Below are 20,882 nucleotides of genomic sequence, written 5' to 3'. Positions count from 1 at the left end.
TATATTACTTTTTATTTTTAAAATAGAGATTTATGCATGATAAAAAGACATCTTGATATAAAAAATAAGTAAAAATAAATCCCAATTAATTAGTTGTTTACAGTTGGTGTGAATTATTTTAATGGATTTGCAGAGTCATACGTTTTAATTTTACTAGTCAGATTTTAGCATCAAGTTTACTAAAATTGAAGAAAAAAAAAACTAAAAACAAAACAGTGAGATGATAATTATGAATCAATTCATTGAGCATCTGAAATTAGTGAGGGTTTTCTAATAAAGTGCACATGTAATGTGAAAGCAACGGCTTCACCATGACAAGTATATCAATGCACTACATTTACAAATAATTGGAATGGAATTTAAAAATACATTGACATGAACATTTCTCTATTAATCTATTAGTCTGCATTTAAATTGCATATATATTTTGACATTGCCATATTTTTGTCCCATGCTAAAATCACTATGTCAACTGTACCTTTACAGTATATGTAGATGTCACTTCCAAAACTTTGCAGCATCTAATTGGTAATCGTTCTCTTTGCAGCATGAAAAACAATATTTTTATTCAACAGATTATAGCTATATACTGTAGCCTGGAAAGTGTAAAAGACCGCTCACTTTACAGTCACTAAAAAGCGGTCACTCATCTCAGTTCGCGATCTCACAACATTCCATTAAAATCAATGAAGTTGCCTACACTGCATAATGAATCTCTTACTCACATCGTGTCTTTGTTTGTTACTGAGAGACGTTTCGCGAGAGTGAGCATAACGAAAAAGAAACTCCAGCGTTTCAAGAGGTGAGTGGATTCGAACTTAAACACCTCTGATTTACCATTGCTTTCGAGAGATAAACAAACAATAAACAACTGTCTGTGATTGGCTACATTTCTCACCGCTGCAAAAACACGATGTAAATAGGAACATTTCAGATACCCCAGAGATTAAACTCAAAAGCCCAATGGAGCATTTGCTAAATCTGTTTCGCCAATAATATTAGCCTGTATCATCACAGTATCAAGTGAGTTTGCTCTTGCTTTCGTTTCAGGGTGCTTATATTTAAAATTGACTTTGTGATGTTTCCCCCCATGTTTTAATTATTATTATTATTTATTTTGTTATATAAACAAATGACTGTTTGTCTTCAATTTTGCCCATTAATCTTTGTTTTATCCATGAGAGAGAACAATATGCTCGCACTGAATGAGCTTAACATTGTCTTTTGATTAGATGTTTCTAAATGTTTTTTTTTTCTGGTGGGGTGGGAATTTTTCATTTTAACATAATGCGGCCTTCAAAGTCCAGAGAAAACAAGAGAAATGAAATACACAGCCAAGCCACAGCAGTAAACCATGTATCCCTCACTGTTACCATCTCCTGTGCTCCCCAGCTGTCTGACACTAACTGTTCACTAGGATAATTGGCCATTACTTCTACTTTTGTGTTTAGAGTCCCACTTTCTGAGATTTCCTAAGGTTATATTATGACAAATGATCCAATTTGCTCCACACTGTATTAAGTGGCATTAAGCCTGCCATGGTAATAGGTAAAAAAAAAAAAAAATGTTCCTTCTCTACTGTGTATATATATATACAGTATATAGTCCACATTTAATTTCCATGCTGGTCGTTTATGTAGACTATATTGAATTTGTAAATGCATAAATAATTACATAGGGGGTATATGTTGGCCTTTCTCATCCTCTAATGTGTTGTTTTGTACACGGTGGCACATATTGTCGGTGCCTAATGGTTATATGCTCCAAAGCCTTCCTCCTTAATGTCCTATAAATTCTTGTTATTCTGTGTCTGGACCACTAAATAAGTGTTGCCCCCTTGTTGTCATGACAACAGCCTCTTCTCTGAACACATGGTAGGAACATGATATAGTTATCGCGGGAGAAGTTCTCAAACTTTACGATCAATGGCAGTCTTCTGGTCAAGTCCCTTCGGTCTCAGTGCGGGTATTATGTGAGTGCTTCACTATTTATGACTCTAATTACACACAACTCTTCTCTCGAATTTCCTTTTGTCCCTTATCCACTCCCTCAATTTGTCCAAAACTTTCAAACTTTCATAAAGGCTTTGTGGTTTGAGGGGAGTTCAGATACCACACAGCTGACCTCATCCGGGCAAAGATATATGATCTCTCTGTCTAGTTGGCTTTGAATGGCTAGAGATGTTGTCCAATTAAACAAATGGAGCAGCTCCCAGGGGCTCTGGTCGGAGATAAATGTCTTGATGTTAGAGATAAACGCCTAGTAACACTCATCCATGGATACAGGCTTTCAGTGGAAGGAACGACAATGAGCTTTAAAATCACAATGATGTTTTTGACTAAAATCTCTCTTTCAAGTCCGCTCAGACATTTTTCCATGTCATGGCATATGCTTACTGATCTCTAGCATTTCTATGGTTTCACTGTGACATTCAGAAAAGTATGAACCTTCACAATTTAAAGTTAATGGAAACACTACAAAAAAGGCCCTTTAGAGAGGCAAGAAGGTCAGGTCAGGCCAGAATTGAAGAATCTGCATCCTTTTAACTTTCATAAGTTGGAATTTAAACTGAATTAGCCAAAGGCAACAAGAATTTGAATTCAAATTTGAACTTACTGAATTGTAAATCAAAGAAATTCAGCATAGTGCAATTTGTAGTGCAAACGAACTTCTACCTTGGTTCATAAAAGTTAATTCTATGACCAAACGTATCAATATAATAAAATTTCATCTCATTAATACAATACATTATTATAAAGTATTTGTAACATTGTAACCTTATCATTATTTTTTATTAGATCATATTAAAAATGCTAAAATATTAATATGACAACATACATGTTATATTATATATTTGTTACACATTTTGTACCATATTATGATATATGATAAAACATGTTAAATACAAATTTCCTTTAAAAAAATCTATGATAAAATATTAATAAATTAGTGTTTTCTTTCATATTAATAAAAATATGTTTTACATATTAAAATTTTTTACATATTACAAGCAGGGAAAAAAAAAACACTTATTTGCATATATCAAGTTTTGCTCTGATGCCAAACTGCGCAAAAAATATGCAATTTGGTAAGATGAAAGATGAACATCTTTATAATTACAATTTTTAATAAAAAAAAAAACATTTAAAATTGCAATTTAATTGAAAAAAAAAAACATTTTAAAATTTATCATTTAATTAAAAATACATTTAAATTTATTTTTTAATTAAATATTAATAATAAAAATATTAATATTTTTACATATTACTATGATACAATATTGCTATATATATATATATATATATATATATATATATATATATATATATATATATATATATATATATATATATATATATATATATATATATTTATCATATAAATTATCATATAATAAAAAAGTATGTATGTATCCATCCATCCATCCATTGATCTGCAATTGATCTGCACATGCTGTACAACTTTTCCACCCAACAGGAAAACCAAACATACTTAATCTCTAACATAAGAAACTGTCCTGCAGAGCATCAACACTGCGGACACACACAACTTGGCTAACATTTATGATACATGCACCGTTTGCCTCGTGAGTGTACAGTACACACTCAATAATCAAGTCAGGCCTTCGCAGTCTGACTTCAGACAGAACCGCACAAACAAACAGAGTTCTCTGAAGGCTTGAGAGACCACACAGATTCTAGGATACCTACAGCATGTGATAACACGCTCCGAGAAGGGTGCAGTAAACAGATTTTCGAGTTTCCTGCGGCGAAAGAAATCAAAGCACCAACAGACCTCCAGAAAGCATCAAAATGCTTTGGTTATCATCAGTGTTGCAGGTATCTGCAGTGCAGTTTAATACCAGAAGAACAAGGAACGCTGGACTCTGGAGGCCCCGTCAAGCAGGTGGAGCTCAAAGAGGGGAATGCTCTTCTAAAAATGCCCTTTCTCCCACTCTTTCTTTCTTTGTTTCACTCTGTCTTCCCCTCTCTCCGCTAGCCACACGTACTTTAGCACGTGCCTCTTATCGCATTACCTGTCGCAGAGAGCAGGCCGGAGAAGGCAGAACGTGGGAGCTACTGATAGCACTCTCTTTGTTGTTCCGTCTCTCCTCCTAAGCAACAATGGCTTTGTCGCCACGATGCCAGCAGCTGCCGAAAGATGTGAACACCTATGTGTGTGCTTTTTCATTTCCATCACCGCATTATTTTCTTTCCCACTCTTTTCTCCCTCCCCACACGCTGCTAAACCCGACTCCCTTTGAAGACGCACTTAGTAGAAAAGGATGAAACATTACATAGCCAAAGGCTTGGCAGCTTATGATGGTGGATGCAGTCTACCCAAACACAGCACTTTCTTCAGGGAACACATTTTTCAACCAAACACACATACGCACGCTCGCACAGAGAGCATTATGTGCCCTGTGAAATAAAAACAAATCCTTGAAACATCCTGTGCATAGACCGCTAGCTCTTCAGAGACACAACAGAAATTCTGGTCGCACTTGGCTGAAAACAAAACTGCTTTGTAATTATTATTTATTACTTTATTAAATATTTTAAAGTAGCTTTTAAAATTTAACTCAATGGTTTTAATGATACGTATTAAAAAAATTCAATAAAATAATCACATGTTTACGGAAATAAACCAAATACAAACATCCCTAATATGCTTAGGTTTTAAAAAATGTTTTATCATATTTGATACATGAGGCTGTGATATGGTGACAATATGAAGTTAACGCCTGAGCAGGGAAAAACAAACAACAACAACAAAAACAAAACAAAAAAACACTTATTTACATATATCAAGTTTTGCTCTGATGCCAAGCTGAGCAAAAATATGCAATTTGGTAAGATGAAAGATGAAAATCTTTATAGCAAAAGCACAGTATTTATAAATATCAACTGTCACTCAATATCTCCCAGTAATATGTCTTGGTAAGATAATATTTGATATTTAAATGTTTTATGAACAAAGCTTTGCAGTTTAAATTATTTGGGGCATATATAATATATAATACAATAAAGTACAATGATGGCAGAGAGATGTACAAATACATTTTCTTCAAAAGCTTGTAAAGCTTGTTTCATATTCGATGCACACATTTTATTTAGATTAAAAAATATTATATATTGATAATCAACTTAAGTTGCTTCAGTCTGGTAAGTGAGTGTAATTCTGAAAGACTACCAATATAAAAGTTAATCTTACATTTTTGTTTCAAACAAATAAGTAAAGATTTGACGGCAAAAAGACATGTGAAACACCCCGAAAGTGAAGGTAAAAAGCCATTATTTCCTAAAATAAAAAAGTATTAACTATCAAATCAGATGACTGTGTAAAGCAGGGTTTTTTGAGCAAAGTTTGGATCATTTTGATAATTTATAGGGCTTAGAAATGTGTCTATCAAATATCATACAGTAGACTTCATATATCAAAAGTTCATAACAGGAAAAAAAAATGCAAGCCCTTTATCATGTATTTCAGACTTTTCTTTTTTTCTTTTTTCTTTTTCACAAATTTTTTGGTCTGGTGAAAGCTTGCATTCAATTATTTAGTGCAATGCCCACATCTCAAAATCCAATCAACAAACAAGCATAGAGTCAACGCTTCACCCTACATTTTTCTTTTTCACTTTTTATACTTGTATATATATGAAGTTGCAACATGAAAGAACCATTCTGTCGCTACTTCAGTTTCATTGCAACTTGCAGAAAGAAAAAAGTAAAGTGTTTTCCTGCTCTATTGCATTTGAGTTGTTAGCCTCCACCACATACAGAACCCAAATGAGAAACTGCGATATTGCAGCACTGTGAAACTCTTCTGTAAAGTTAATAAATCAATCAATCAGTGCAGGTGACAGGGACAGCAGGACAGACTCATTAGTGCCCGCTGTGCATGTGTGACCTGCAGGATGGAGATAAATGACAGTAGCCTCGGGTCTGAAGAGGTGGGGGAGGAATCAGGAGGGCTGGATGTGGACTAGGTGTGGGTCGAAAGCGGGATAGATGAAGGCTACCAAGCATGAAGAGCTGTCACCATGCATTCGGGTTCGGGCCTTGCTGATTTTACACCTGGTTGGCCGTGTCTGCTCCATTCAGGTGCTCAAACATGCCGCACATGCTGGGATATGGCCTGTGCACTGTGAGGCCGGTGCTTGCGAGCATGTTCGCCATCACACTGATGCAACTCATGGATTAATCACCAAGTGTGTATGTAGTACAGTACATGGCTCTGGAGAGAACGGAAAGGCTGAGTGCAAACAAGAGAAAATACAGCTATGCTCATTTATTAATCGCCTGTGCCTGTCATTAAAGGCCAAAATGTGAAATACAATATATTAGGCCTCTAGAGTAGAACTGTTAACCATGGTTCATGTGCAAAATCGAGCTGGGAATGCCTCAGTATGCTTTACAATAACATTTGTGGTTATTCAAATGCTTAAAACTTAAATATGTGTTGCACAATTTCACTTGCATAACAAACTGTAATTGCAAAAATAAGAGGTGAATTTCATTTAAATTATTTTTCATAGTTTGTATAAAATGCATTTAAATGAATTGTCCTGTGCAAGTATGTTGTGCTGTGTTAAAAAAGTATCTGCCTACTGTCAGTAGGTTTCTCAAAAAAAAAAAAAATAAAAAAAAGTAATAGAAAAAAGACAGCCCCAGCCCCAAACTCATTAGTTGAACAAATGTTTTTATATCAGGTAGGTTGGGACGCTATATAAACAGAGCAATGTTTTAATTACAGAGCCACACTTTTAAACAGTTTTTCAGGGGAAATCAACCTACGTCTCTGCAAACTAAACTAGATTACGTTTTTCTAGAGGATTGGAAAAACAATTACATATCAAGTTTTATGTTACTGTAAAAGGTTTGGTTACAAATAAATAAATATGTAACATTTTACATAAATAACAAGAACTTGTCTATTTAAACATAAAAATGCTGCCATCATTTACTCACCTTCATGTAATTCTGAACCTTTATTGCTTTCTTTAATCTATGGAACATAAAAGAAGGAATATTTTCTGAAGAATGGGCTCTGAACAATAATGGACCTTCTTCATCAAGTGAATTTCAGCAGTTTACACGTTACTGTAAACGTAATGCTGTTTCTCATTTACAAATAAAGAATACAGTACACTGTAAAATGTAATTAGTTGACCTTACTTAAAAAAAGTATGCAAACTCATTGCCTCAAAAGAATTAAGCAAAGTAAGCTTAAGATAAGTGAGTTAGAAAAGCTTGTTTATTTTAAGTGTGCAGTACTAAATCAAGTAGTACCACTAATACGTTTTTTTATGTTCATGTAACTTAATAGACATGATTTGTGTTGACTTGATTTTTTCATTTTGTGTGGATTGCTTGATATAAATTTAACCCCACTTAGAATTACTAAATACCTACAACTTAACATTTTTTAGTTCTGCGCACTCTTTTTTCAAGTTCACTTAAATTAAAAAAAACAATTTCCTTGAATGGGTCCTTGTTGCAGCTGCCCAGGTTTGGGTCCAACCTGTGGCCTTTTTTCTCTCTTTATCTATTTTTGCTGTTACTATCTGATAAAGGCAAACACACCACAAACATATACTTTAAAAGAACACTCAATGTGTTGATTCAGCTCCATTACAACATTTATTCAATGCACATTCAAGTACAAACAGCAGTTAAACAACAAAGTTGTTGTTTGATTTAACTGTAGAAAATAAAGGAAAAAAATAAAAAATAAAACCACATTTCTGTGAGCTAATAAGAGTCTCCCAATATTAAACAGGTAAAAACCTGATAACTACAGGACTTCAGTGCATGGAAAAATCAGTGCATTTCTGATCAAAGCTGTAAGTACAACAAATGCTTTTGTTTCTCAAATTGAACAGTCCAAAGATTAAACCACCACAAAGAAAAAAAAAAATCAGTCCTTGGGGTTTGTATTTGTACTACATTAAAACTATTAAAAGTTTTCCAAAAACACAAATGTAAACAGGACAACCTTGCTAGGTTATTTTCTGACATTATCATCTAATAATAACTAACAACACTTTGCAAACAGCTCTATTTCCACCATTAGCATACCTGCATAACATGGTACAGACTTCCATGGAATTTTTCTTTTCTTTTTTAAAATGAGATCGTAAATTAGCGTGAACAGTTGCATGAAAGCATCAAACATTAATGGCTGCAAAGCTTACAAAGTGCTGTGCTATCTGACAGCTGACGGCTCTTTACTGTTCTAACCCAGAAGACTGTTCTTCAGAGTTAACAGTTTTAATGGGAGTTTTTTTCTTTCTCAGTCCAAGCATCACAGTCTGAATGAAGTTGAGTGTATTTGCCATGCATTTTGGGTAATCCAAATGCAATATATATGTAAGCCCAAACAACAGACAAACTGCCTGAGGCAAGTTTTTAATATGATCCATGACAATACCTCCCTCCAGAATGATGGCAGTGGAGATGGGCTGGAGGTCCACTGAGCTTTGACCCTCATGAGGACTATGTTCACTGACAACTGTCAGCACACCAACAGTGATGCATTCTAGGGCCTCGTCTCTCGTTGTATCCTACAAAGAAACACATTCTTCAGCATTGCAATTTATGCTATTCTAAAACATTTATTTTTAGTGTTGTAATGTTATCAGAGAATATGGCTTTAAATATGTTTTCACACTGGATTGTTGCAATAAAGCAAACAAAAACTTTTCAACCTAGACTCAAACTCCTTAGATTTTAAATTAATGAATGTGTATAACGTTTATGTGGAAAATTTTATTTTTATTTACTGGCTGTTTACATATCTCTCAGATTAGTTGTAGAGGTATTGCTATACAAAATACATCAGTCACTGTACAAAATGTATATTGTATATCGAGCGGATAGAATTACATATTCTATGTCAACACAGGTATAGTTTTATATTCATGTAGACAAACTTTTTCTTATGTGCAAGTACTTACAGAGCAGGTCTTATAGAATTCACTGGATTCATCACAGAGTAAAATGGGAATGTCTTTGAGGACAACAGAGTGAAGTACTGTCACGTCTGGTGTCTAATGATACACAGAGAGAGAATAGACCAGTTAACAGAGTAATTTGCAAGACACAAGCAGACAGGAAATAAAATAGGTTGGTCTGAATCGGCTCATTTGATGAACTATCATACAGATCAAAAGCAAAATGAACCTACTTACCTTACAGCTTATGTGCTGAATCAGCTCCCTGAGTTTCTGGCCAACAGTTCCCTTCTTTGTTTTGAAGAGTTCGATGAAACGTGGCGTGTACTGGTCCTGAGCCTCAAAAAAGTCTCCCTCAAGATTCTTACTGGCGATCCTATTAAACTCAGCAAACACCTGAAGTAGAGAGAGGGGTGGGTAGGGATGGAGAGGTGGCAGAGGTATTAACATTCCAACAAGTGTTTGGATTTCTAGCCACACACCTTGAATTTATTTTTGATTTGCATTATTTTATTGGTTGAGAATTTAAATAGCTTACCTGTCTCTCTGTGAAGAGTGCTGGCCATCATTCAACCATTTTCAACCAGGATTGCTACATCCTCACATCCAGCTTTTCGAAGCTTTGTGCGATAATTGGCCATCTTAAATTTAAGGCTGTTTATCCAGCCATACCATTTGTGTGGTCCAGGCTCAGCGAGGCAGGGGTATTTTCTGATCAGTGCTTGTGCAACACTGCTGAAGTCATCATCTTAATGGGCTATAAGTCGAACCCACAGTATCTATAGAGACAGTCCAGAAATACTAATTACATCAAATATTTGAAATTCAAAATATGCACAAAATATTCTGTATGATGAAATATACTATAATGATGAATTAATTTTAGCACACAATAATGATTTAATTTGATTTTCTTTTGTTGTAATCCAACTGCTCTGATGCAAGCATAACTTTTACTTTAGCATGCAATAATAATACAGTTATTATTTTAAAATACCTTTTACTGCTGGGACTACCTATGTGTGGATTGACCACCATCTGCTTGAGCCTGGAAGGGGACAATAAAAAAAAAAAACAACAACATTTTAACACAACCATAGCTCACCACAACTCAAATACAAGTACATGTGAAAACTATAACATAAGCCTATAACCCACAATGACAGTTCCCAGTATTAAAATGTACATATGTACAAGATGACCTTAAAGAATAATGTAAGCCACTGAGTATGCCAGCAAATACATTCATACCAGGCTATGATAAACGGAGTGTAAAAATATTTTCAGACAGGGAGACACTCTACTCCTCTGTACCGAGTCTGATCTAGGTACTACACATGGTAACCATGGAAACGGCACAGCTACGAATATCGACTAGTATTAAGTGCCGAGTGTTAAATAAAATAACATTAAGTTAACGTAGTTGACTGTGGTGATATCCCCAAGCATATGTCGAAACACAGTGGTAATCCTGTCTTTGATAAAGACAAGACTGTTATTAACTTTACAGCCTATCTTAAAATAAAATGATACATCCAGACTTGTTCTGATGTTCTGCCTGAGTTTATAAACAACAGTTATAAAGCTCAGTAAACTCACAAACCGCCGGGATCAGTTTGTCATCATGCTAGTCAGTACTCGACAAAAGTTACTGGCATGGCAGATGGGCGCGGGCACGTTCGCATGACGAGCACGCCCGCGACCGTTACACTAAAGTTTTTCCTCAATTTGAAAGTGACTAGTCTTTAAAGTTACCTATTTTCAACACAGACGAAGTTTTGAATTGAAAAAATAATGAAGTATTGACCAAGTTTCATCAAAATATAGCCACGTTATGTCCATGTTAGTTAGCTAGCTTTAACCGACATTACTACACACACATCAGTACTAGCAAGCACACACTGACGCTGATTTAACGTACAGAAACAAAACGGTCTGCAAAAGGTTAAAATATTTACTCACCAAATGAGTGTGCCAAGCACAAGAATCGCTGTCATGATGAAGATAAAAAGCCCAGTTGAAGCGATGTTTAGGTCCAGCTCCACCTGGTCAGTTGAAGGCACGATGTGACATGTCTGCAAAATTACGAATCCCGCCACGCCAAAATCCGCCGAAGCAGCTTGATTGGTTGGGGTTAGGCAATTCACCTGGATTGGTTAAGGTTGGTCAGGGGATATGACCTGTACAAATCAGGTACATAAGCATGGACGCCTGGCCAATAGTAGCTATTGAAGGGCGGGGCCATAGTGGTGAACAAATATCGCCGTCTAGCGTAGAGAGGACTGATCTGCGCATGCCCACAGATCATAAACTTACTTTTTCTAAATTAATCTAACTCAAGTAAACTGAGCTGGTAAGATTTTTCAACCTCAAAGTACAAGTAACTTACTAAAAGCAAGTGTAAATAGCAGGTTGATAAAAACTGATTAAAGTCAAATTAATATTTTTAATTAAATAGCATGTTTGCATTTACAGTGTAGTACAAACTGTATGTAGCCAGGCAGTTTTTTTTTTCAATTCTAAAAAAACAAAAAAACAAACAAAAAATAAATAAACACACCAGTAAACATTGAAATGCTTGAGTCCACATCTGCATGAAGCACAGATTTGATGTTATGCATTTAAATGATCTGAACAGAGAGGTGAAAACAATTTTCACCCTCATGGACTCCCTTACTTACAAGGAAATAGACGAAAATGGGACCCGTATGGCACAGGGCTTTAAATATTCTCTAGGTCTCTCAAGAAGCATGACTGTTGTTCTCTAAAAAAGGGAAGGTTCAATTTTTCTCATTTCACATGTTGGCAGTGCCGCAAATGCAGCAGACCACATGCTGGGTCGCATTCAAAAGAATTGACATTAGCTTTTCTGCACAACACATGTCCATGTTACTTTAAAATCTATTTCAAAGCTCTCTGATCATTTGTCAGCTTATCATTTAAGGTGAAAAGATGTTTTATAGGTCAGAAAAGTTGATTTTCTTTATTTCAAAAACATTTCCCCCCGTATTTGATACATTAAACTGAAATTATCTAGTGCATTATGAGATTACTTTCCTACTCTATGTCAGTGAGTGTGGATGACGTGTAATAATATTACACAGCTCTGCATAGTCATTATCTTTTCACTTAAAATTAAATTAGAATTCTAAAATAAGACATGTTCGCTTAAAAAGAATGGAATACATTCCCTGCTACTAGATTACATATTTCCTGTGATTAATAAATTAAATATTTAATAATAAGAATATAATAAACGTTATTTTCTATAGCGCCTTTAAATGTAGATCTCAAAGCGCTGAACAAAAACAAATAAAACAATAGACTGTATTAAATAATACAACAATACAATAATAATTAATATTTTTGTATTTTTTTAAAGTGAGATTCAGCAACAGTTTTTGGAGCTTTGACTCTCAACTCTAGCTGTAACTCTGTACTGAACTGATAATGAACTAAATTGGTTTATCTGTAAGCTAATTTGTCCTTAAAAATAACTGAGTAATTGCTTTTAAACTTTGCTTCAGTGTGCAGAAGGAACGGTCAGGAGATGCCAAGGCAATTAAGATAAAACCCAGTGTTCAGAAAACGCATCATTAGTGCATTTAAACAAAATAATGTTTCAAAAAGTACAGGCCAAATGCACACGCATAACCAATAAGAAACTGTTCCGGTAGACTGAGACATGTGATTTTGAGGCTGTCGTAATATTCTTCTCTGCTTTAATGAGAGTCCCCCAGCGTTCAGTCGAGGTCTCGTCTACTGGCTCTCTTAATAAGGGCTTTATTTCTTATGGAGTGCATCAATTCCCATGAGCGACCAACATGAGGAAAGACGGCCAGAGGTTTACCTGACAGCTACATTAATACCCGCTCTGAGTTATTAAAGGGACTGCGATCATTTAAATGAGAAAGCTGAAATTATCTTCTGCTCACGCTCTGAATGATACAGAGAAAATCAATATGGACTCGTAAATCAATACTCTGATAACTCACACTGGTTGGCAATGCAGTTACATTAGTGAAAATTATAGCCGGTGGTTTAGTGACAGTGTGCACACTTACGAGGCTGATGAAGAATCTGCATGTCTCTTGATGCATTTGTACATTTCTTTCAGCCACGTAGCGAAATAAATTTGTACCATATTCACAACATGTTACACTGAAGCCTTATGAAAGCCATTTCATTGTGTGCAAAAGAGGAACAGGCTGTTATAGAAAGCGAGGGAGTGATAGAAACCTGTCCCCCATCACTCGTACCAGGCTCTGTGCCGGCCTGTTTCATCAGAGGCCCTGTTCCAGAGCCGAACGCTGATTAAAATAGTTCTGAAAGAAAGCCCAGGAGGCATTTTACGCTTCCATTTACAGAACTTAACTCTCTTTGATGATAAAAATCTAATGTAACCTTTTTAATTTGTCAGTGTAGGAAGGAGAGACATGGGGGCCCGAATTCCCCCCTTCGCACATCGACTCCCTGTGCATTTCTATGCTGTGGAATAGTTCCGATGTCAAGGTGAGAAATGTGAAGCAATTCATGTCTCCCTAAAGCAATGAAAGCCATTATGCAAAAAAACATACCTAGAACAGTGTGTTTCCTGGTTAAATGTGCCAGCCTGCCTATTTGTTTCCGGCGCTCTGATATTTTTCAGCGTTTTAAGCTGTACACGGAGGCCTGGAGCTAGCGATGCAAACCTATACAGTTGGAGGAGCAGACTCATTTCGTACTCTTTAAAAATGCAATACACCATTCCAGGTTCCGAATCTAGTAGCATAGGGAGCACCTCGACTCTGACCATAAAGAAACTAATTGAGTTTCTACAAGGTTCAGTACACCCTCTACTATAACAGTTTCCTTAGTTATGGAACCAGAAAATCCTACATTGTCAATAATATCTCCATAAATTATACATGGAAGCCTTTGCATGAAATGGTTGGTGGAGCTACAAAGATGTACAAAACACTAGTCGCAAAAACATACTAGTATGTTCAAATTATATTATGGAGTCCAAACATCTGATAATCTTCTAACCAAATGAAAATGTTTCATCATAAATCATTATTATCAGTATAACAACTTGAGAAAAAAGAAAAAAAGAAAAAAGAGAATGCTTCAAAATAGCTTATCTGGCTATCAACAGTGCAGAAATGAATACTTTTAATCTTCAAGGATGCATTCAGTTGATCAGAAGTTATATTTATAGTTTATAGTATATAAAATATTTATATTTCAATTAAATCCTCTTCTTTTGATCTATTAATTCGTCAAAGAATCTTTAAAACAAAAACAAAAAAATTTGTTTCCACAAAAATATTAAGTAGCACAATTGTTTATAACATTTATAATAGTAAGAAATGTTTCATAAGCACCAGTTTCTGAAGAATCATGTGGAGTAATTGCTATTGAAAATTTCGAAGCTACATTGGTAGAGCATTTAAGTGTAAATTGTAATATTGTAATTGTAATTACAAGTGTAAATTGTAATAATATTTTACATTATACTGCATTTTTGATCACATAAATGCAGCTTCAGTGCATTTATCCCAGATTTTTTATATGGCCTTACATTGTTGAACCCCACTGTAGATGATAAAATTCTATAAAATAGGCCCAGTAATTGTTATGCCATATTATTCCATATTGATCCTAGATTAATGTGAAAACCCATCCCCCCAAAAAAGCACCAGCTCTAACAATTCTGCAGCAGCTCACTTTCCCCGACCTCTTTAAATGTCTAACATTTACCCAGACTACTCCAGGACCTTTCAGACTCTAAAGAACTGGCCTTGTTTTCTCTCTTTACAGAATACGCTCTATATATCCGTGTCACACCCTGCACTGACTGGCAATCCTGATCTAAACTCCGCTTAGATGACCTTTCACTGGAATCCCCTTCAGATTCCTTTAGACTGAGACCAGTTCACTCTCCACACAAAAATCCACCCCACTCAAGCGATTCAATTACAGAAAATCAGATATTCATGATGGGATGTGTAGTGGGATAATCCCATAATGTCAAAATTGTGATTTCATTGGAGGGCGCGTGTGTATTTAGAGAAATCCACATTATAATGGAGTCTGCAAGATCGTTCTGAATTGAGTTACCAATTCTACGCCGTCCTTGACCAAATGAAACCAGACAGTCATACATTAAGTCGGTGTAGCATTAGAAAAAACAACAGCTTTAAAACAAAACGAGACTTCAGTGTTCTCCATTTGTTTGACAACTTAATAATTGCGATGTTATTAAATAAAGCACAGGGTGGATTATTAACGTGTTCAGGCTTCTATCAAAGCACGTTTGCATGCATTTATTTCGTTTTGTACCGTATATGTTCAAATAAAATTGCATTTGAAGTCACTACATGTTTCCTCATAATACTAACAAGGAGGAGACTGGCTGGAGAGCCGCACAGTCATCGTATGAGGAACAAGGAAAATCAATTTGAAGTCGCAGTGCTCTTTCACAACGCTGGCGGAGCTCATGAGTGCTTGTCTGTCAGGCAAAATTACATCCATCCCCAGACTTCTGCATGTAATTTATGGAAATGGAAGAGACATTCCCTCATAGACGACGCAGTGCACTTATGCATGTGAATACATCCATTAAGCAAAGTAGAGCTCACAATAAGATGGCCTGTTTAAGTGAGAGGAAGAAATCCATTAACATTCTATAACAAGAGGAGGTTTCCATTAAAATTTCACACTTTCAAAGAAATACTAAGACCCTCTCGCTCGGTTTCTCCTGGTCTCGCACAAACACGCACACGGAGATGTGCTCTTTGAGTTACGGTGAAGGAATTTCTCTTTTTGATCTCTCAGAAGTCCCAATGAGGAGTCTGATTATGCCATTTGTTTTAATATTCCTCACGAACAGCCTCTCAGACTGACATATAGACTTTCCGCCACCTCCATCACATCTGTGTTCACCACACTGTCTCGACCATTACTGACATGCGTCTGTGAACAGTGCTGGTGGCTGGAAAATAATGACCTGTACTATTTTGGTGATGATTTGAGTTCTGCTATTCACAGGTAGAAGACACCCCACATTTGCATGCAATTAGATGGCTTAGACTATCCACTACCATTCACACTTTTTTGAGGGAGCACTGATAATTAAATGGACAGTTATTTTGGGCACATAAATTTGAATAGTTTTTCAGGAGTTTGGAGTTCTGAACATTCAAAATAAACAGTTTCTGTAAAAATAAGAAATCATATTTTCAACATGCAATAAACGCTGCCTCATATCATTCATGCACGTCAGTATGACATCTATTTGTTTTGTGTTTTCAGCTGGAAAATGTAATTTTTCGAGTGTTTGCACATCTGCAACACATTGCTGTACTGTACAGTTTCCTGTCAGATGTTAGAATGACATTCGGCTGTTTTCACATTTAAAGAAAAACCTGAAAGTTCTGTCATCATTTACTCATTTTACCTACATCTTGGTCCAAACCCTAAGCATTTTGTTATTTGTTTAGTGAAATACAATGTCATCGATATTTTCATCAATATTAAATTAAATACGGCGTCTAACCTGACTAAGGTCACATACAGTGCACGTTTTAGGGGAAAACAATTCTGTGAAAACAGCTTAAATTTCAGTCTATTTCTCATGCAAAGCTATTGTATGGCTTCAGATAACTTACTGTATTAATAGTTGCAAATGCAGGTGTATGGATATCTTTTAAGGTTGTTATGCTTTTGTTGTGCATTATAATAAAGTGAGGGTGAGTGGATAAATAAATAGAAGTTTGGGGTTGATAAGATAACCCCAAACCTCTATAAATTAAAACAAAAATGAAAATGCATTATTCACTTATACCCTCAGTTTATTATAATGCACACACACACACACACACACACACACACACACACACACACACACACACACACACACACACATATATATATATATATATATATATATATATATTTGTGTGTGTGTGCATTATAATAAACTGAGGGTGAGTGAATGTTTAACAGTTGTGATGCTTAATATCTTTGTGGAAAGTGTGACACATATCACATGCTTTATGTATCCTTTACTGTCACTTTTGATCAATTTGAAGCCTTGAAGAATATTTTTTTTAATTTATTAAAATAAATAAATAAATAATAATAATAATAATAATAATAATAATAATAATAATAATAATACTAACAATAATACATGTTACTGACATATATATGATGAAGACTTTAGTTTATCTGTTGAGAGAGTGAGATAGTATATCCCTTCCATGTCCCTAGCACATAAAGGGTGACACTGACTGACTCCTTTTGTTGTCTTGTGAAAAGACCCGGAGGAGAAAAGGTATTTGGTGGGCTCTGAGCAGTAGCAGTCTATGCTGGGGAGGAGAATGGCTCCCGGCTAAATGGAGGAAGTGATGCAGTAGACAGTAGAGTGGGCTTAAGCATGCTAGGACTGCCAGCTCTCTTTTCATCCACAGCACTGCCTTCGGAGACATTGCTTTCCTCGAATCTCTCTCTTTCCTGTCTGCCTCATATACACAGCGCTAATGTGTTTGATGGACTGCTGCGCTCATTTGTGAAAAGTCTTGGAGATGATAAACTGATACTGACAATACTGACTTTTTAAAATGTGTTTGGGGACCATGATAACTGCTGGGGAACTTTTAAGTTCAAAGTATAATGTCACTTCATTGCATAAGGTAAACATTTTTAATTTTCAACGCAAGAAACTCAGAATCAGACCAAGGGTCTCTTTCTTCCAAAAAAGTGGAATAAAAGTTTTATGTTTTTTAGCTGAAGACTGTCTGTTGTGTACATAACACAACTATACCCTTGAATGGACACTGCACAGCTTTCAGTGTAGACAGTTTCACTGATTAGAACAGAAGCGTTCTAGTTTTGTCAAGTCGCATCATGCTGCTCACTTGCACTGTACACATGCCTTCACACACTCTGTACAGGACTGGTATGGAAAAGGGAGAGGCTTTAGTTTTGATTATATAAATAAAAATAAAAGTCCAAAAATAAAAGTCGAATTAAAAAACTAAAAAAGAAAAACTAAAAAGATAACAGGCAGTATTTAATTTTTTTAATTATTATTTTCACAAGAAAATTGTATTTATAAAAAAAAAAAAACATTTTTAAGAGATTTTTAAAAGAGTGAAATTACATAAATTAATGAATGTTATTCAAATAAGTTAATATGCTGTACATTCAAATGTAATTGGGGTCTTAAAAGGATAAAATTAATTGCATAAAATGGGGGAGAAGCAAAAAGTAAAGCATATTACTTGTGTGTAAAAAAAAAGAGTAAATCGAGGAAATGGTTTGTTATTTTTCACCTGCATCCTTTAAATATATATCTAAACAGTATGGTGTAAATTCAGAAAATAAAGTGTTTCTTTTTTAAGGTCTCCTAAAAGCATTAAATTAATTCCAAAGAAAAAAAAATAGTAGTAAAAATAGAATATGGTGCAAATTCAAAAACAGATTTTTTTATTATTATTATTTTTTTTTTAATCAAGTTATTACAATGTATATGTATATGTATATATAAACATTTTAAGCTTCTTGAAAATCAGTATGAAATCCACCGACATGGCCTGCAAGTCCTCTATGATTTGCTTGTCTTACAGAGGCTGAGTCGGTATGAAATTAAAAGCTGTAGTGTGCGAGACTCCTCTTGTATGACAACATGCGTGTAAGAGATGAGCCACAATGATTAGGTGTCTAAGCTCCTACCAGCTCCCTCGAGCAGACAGGAAGTACTATATTATCTGGTAGAGCCGTGCTATTGCCTGGTAATTAATTTGCCATGTGCAAACGGGCATTCATCAATGGCATGGATTTTAATGCATCGGTACATCCTGTGATCTCAGATGCACCAGAGTCCTCAACTCAAGCCTGAGAGCTGAGATGCAGAAGGCAAAGCCACACATTCGTATATAGAGCAGGAACCAGACAAAGGTCTCATCACAGTACGTAGCTTTTTAATCTGAGTATGCCGGAAATCATGAATCCAGTCATTTCAAAAGCACAACCGTACATTAAGATCTTATTTATGTCTTTCATCTGATAGTGTAGGTGCACTCTGCATTTCTTCAGCTTGTCTTTTTTAAGAGAATTGCACTAGGGAAGATGAGAAAAACGAGGCAGGCACCCATGCCCATTAATTTTCAAAGCCGAATTATACCGGTAGTGTACTATCAACCCCGACAGTGTCTGTGTGCGGTGTAGTCGACTTGATGGACATGTGATTATGAAGCCCTGCAGTTTCTTAGATTGTAATCATAGGTCCCTCTAGGATGGCTACAATGCGCCACTGGTCATTATGTGTGCTGTCAAGGTAAGTTCTGATAGATAAGTGCTTGTAGTCCTTCATCCAAATTCATTTCACTTAATCATGCATGCGGTTCAATCCATTTTTGATGTCACATTTTTATAGTTCCATTTTACATTGTGACTGACCTTCAAACTCCAGCTAAAATCCAGGATCTTTTATTTATGTATCCATTTATATTACTTCTGATGTATAAAATTCAGTCTCTGATATTCCAGTAGAAAGAAACCAGAAGTGAGACAATCAACCACATTGGAGTCTGGAGGGTGTGGAAGTTAACAGAATGCCGGCCACGATGAACATTAGCAGCTCTGAAAATAGCACAGCCATAGATTTATTGGAATTCTGTTACAAAGCCAGCAATAACCTACATAAGTGGAGCATCTGTGCATGGAGCCTGTGACAGAGAAAGAGAGGCTAAGAGAGTAGATGAGGCTAAATAAGATACAAAGTAAGCCGGGGATTGAGACTGGAGATGTGGGTTTTCTCAGGCGCTGAATTTCAGACTTTGAAGCCATTTTAATTAAGCCCATTAAGATCTCAATGCTCAAATTTGCAATTATTTGAGAATTTACGCATCAGTATATGCAAGCAAATAAGCATCTGGTATAACTAGGGTAAGGAAAATGAGAATAAGAACCACTTACATTTTTTTTAAATACCAAAACTGAAGGATTTTCATTTTTACTAACATTTCTTGAATGTTTGCATTTTTAATGTCTCCATTCAGACTTGAACACTGTTGTTGTGTGAAAATGAATGGATTTTTTTGTTGTTGCTGCTGTTGTTGTTCTTGTGTGCCTGCAGTATAAATTTCAGTATGATGAAAGAAAGTCTGTTCATGGAAAATAATATGAAAACAATAACCAGACAACACATTTGCTTATTACGATATCCTCACTGATTGCACACAACAGCGAGAGTAAAGCGTAACCAGTGTAATGCAATTAGTAAACAAATTATGCTAATGAGCCAGGTGTTTTTTATGAACATCTTGAACTTGTGAGTTACTCACAGAGTCACTTACTTACTGATCCACAAACCATTACATCATTATACTTCAACAAGCTTATATGTACAATTAAATTACAAAGAATACAATATGTTGTGAAAAGGACACATTCAGAAAAGATTTGTTTCCTGTAATAAAACATACTATGCATATCAGAATCAGAGTATCTGAAATGTAATCCCAGAACTAAGCTAAATTAAAGTGTCATCACTTTTTCTTTGGAACGAGTTTTAACAAGAGCCTGCACGAGGGTAACCTGAGGTCTCTATCTTTGTCATGGTACAATTGAGAGGTCCATGCATCTTACTTCGCAGAAGGCGAATGCCTAGTGTTCGTGTTAATAGGGAACTGCTGTGTCAGCAGGTGACTAGCCTTGGCTGCTACAGATAGCATTAGCATTTCTCAGTGGCTCGAAGGGCTCATTAAGACGGCGAGTGTGTCAGCTCATAATTAGCACTGACATGAACAGTTATTCATAAAGTGAGTGTTAGACACCTGTAATTTGCTGTGTATTAGGGAATCCCTAAAACACCACCTTACCTCCAAGCATTGCTGGCCATTATTGAGATGACTTGTGTCCTTGCAAAAGCAACATA

General features: G+C 35.6%; 1 protein-coding gene and 1 long non-coding RNA gene across 23 annotated transcripts in view; both read right to left on the bottom strand.

Annotated features, from left to right (window-relative positions):
- Positions 1 to 20,882, bottom strand: part of LOC128031708 (neurexin-3a) — a 262,219-nt gene that overhangs the window by 77,280 nt on the left and 164,057 nt on the right. The gene's annotated exons all lie outside the window — the stretch shown is intronic.
- On the bottom strand, positions 7,641 to 9,945 carry LOC128031721 (uncharacterized). The gene is made up of 4 exons (XR_008188155.1): positions 9,495 to 9,945; positions 9,194 to 9,352; positions 8,960 to 9,052; positions 7,641 to 8,566 (listed from the first exon to the last, which is right to left on the bottom strand). It is a non-coding gene; the product is annotated as an uncharacterized LOC128031721 (long non-coding RNA).

This window comes from Carassius gibelio, chromosome A17, assembly GCF_023724105.1.
Source record: "Carassius gibelio isolate Cgi1373 ecotype wild population from Czech Republic chromosome A17, carGib1.2-hapl.c, whole genome shotgun sequence".
NCBI classification, from domain to species: Eukaryota; Metazoa; Chordata; class Actinopteri; order Cypriniformes; family Cyprinidae; genus Carassius; species Carassius gibelio.
Note: the sequence above shows the minus strand (reverse complement) of the source record. Positions and strands in the feature narration are given on the sequence as shown.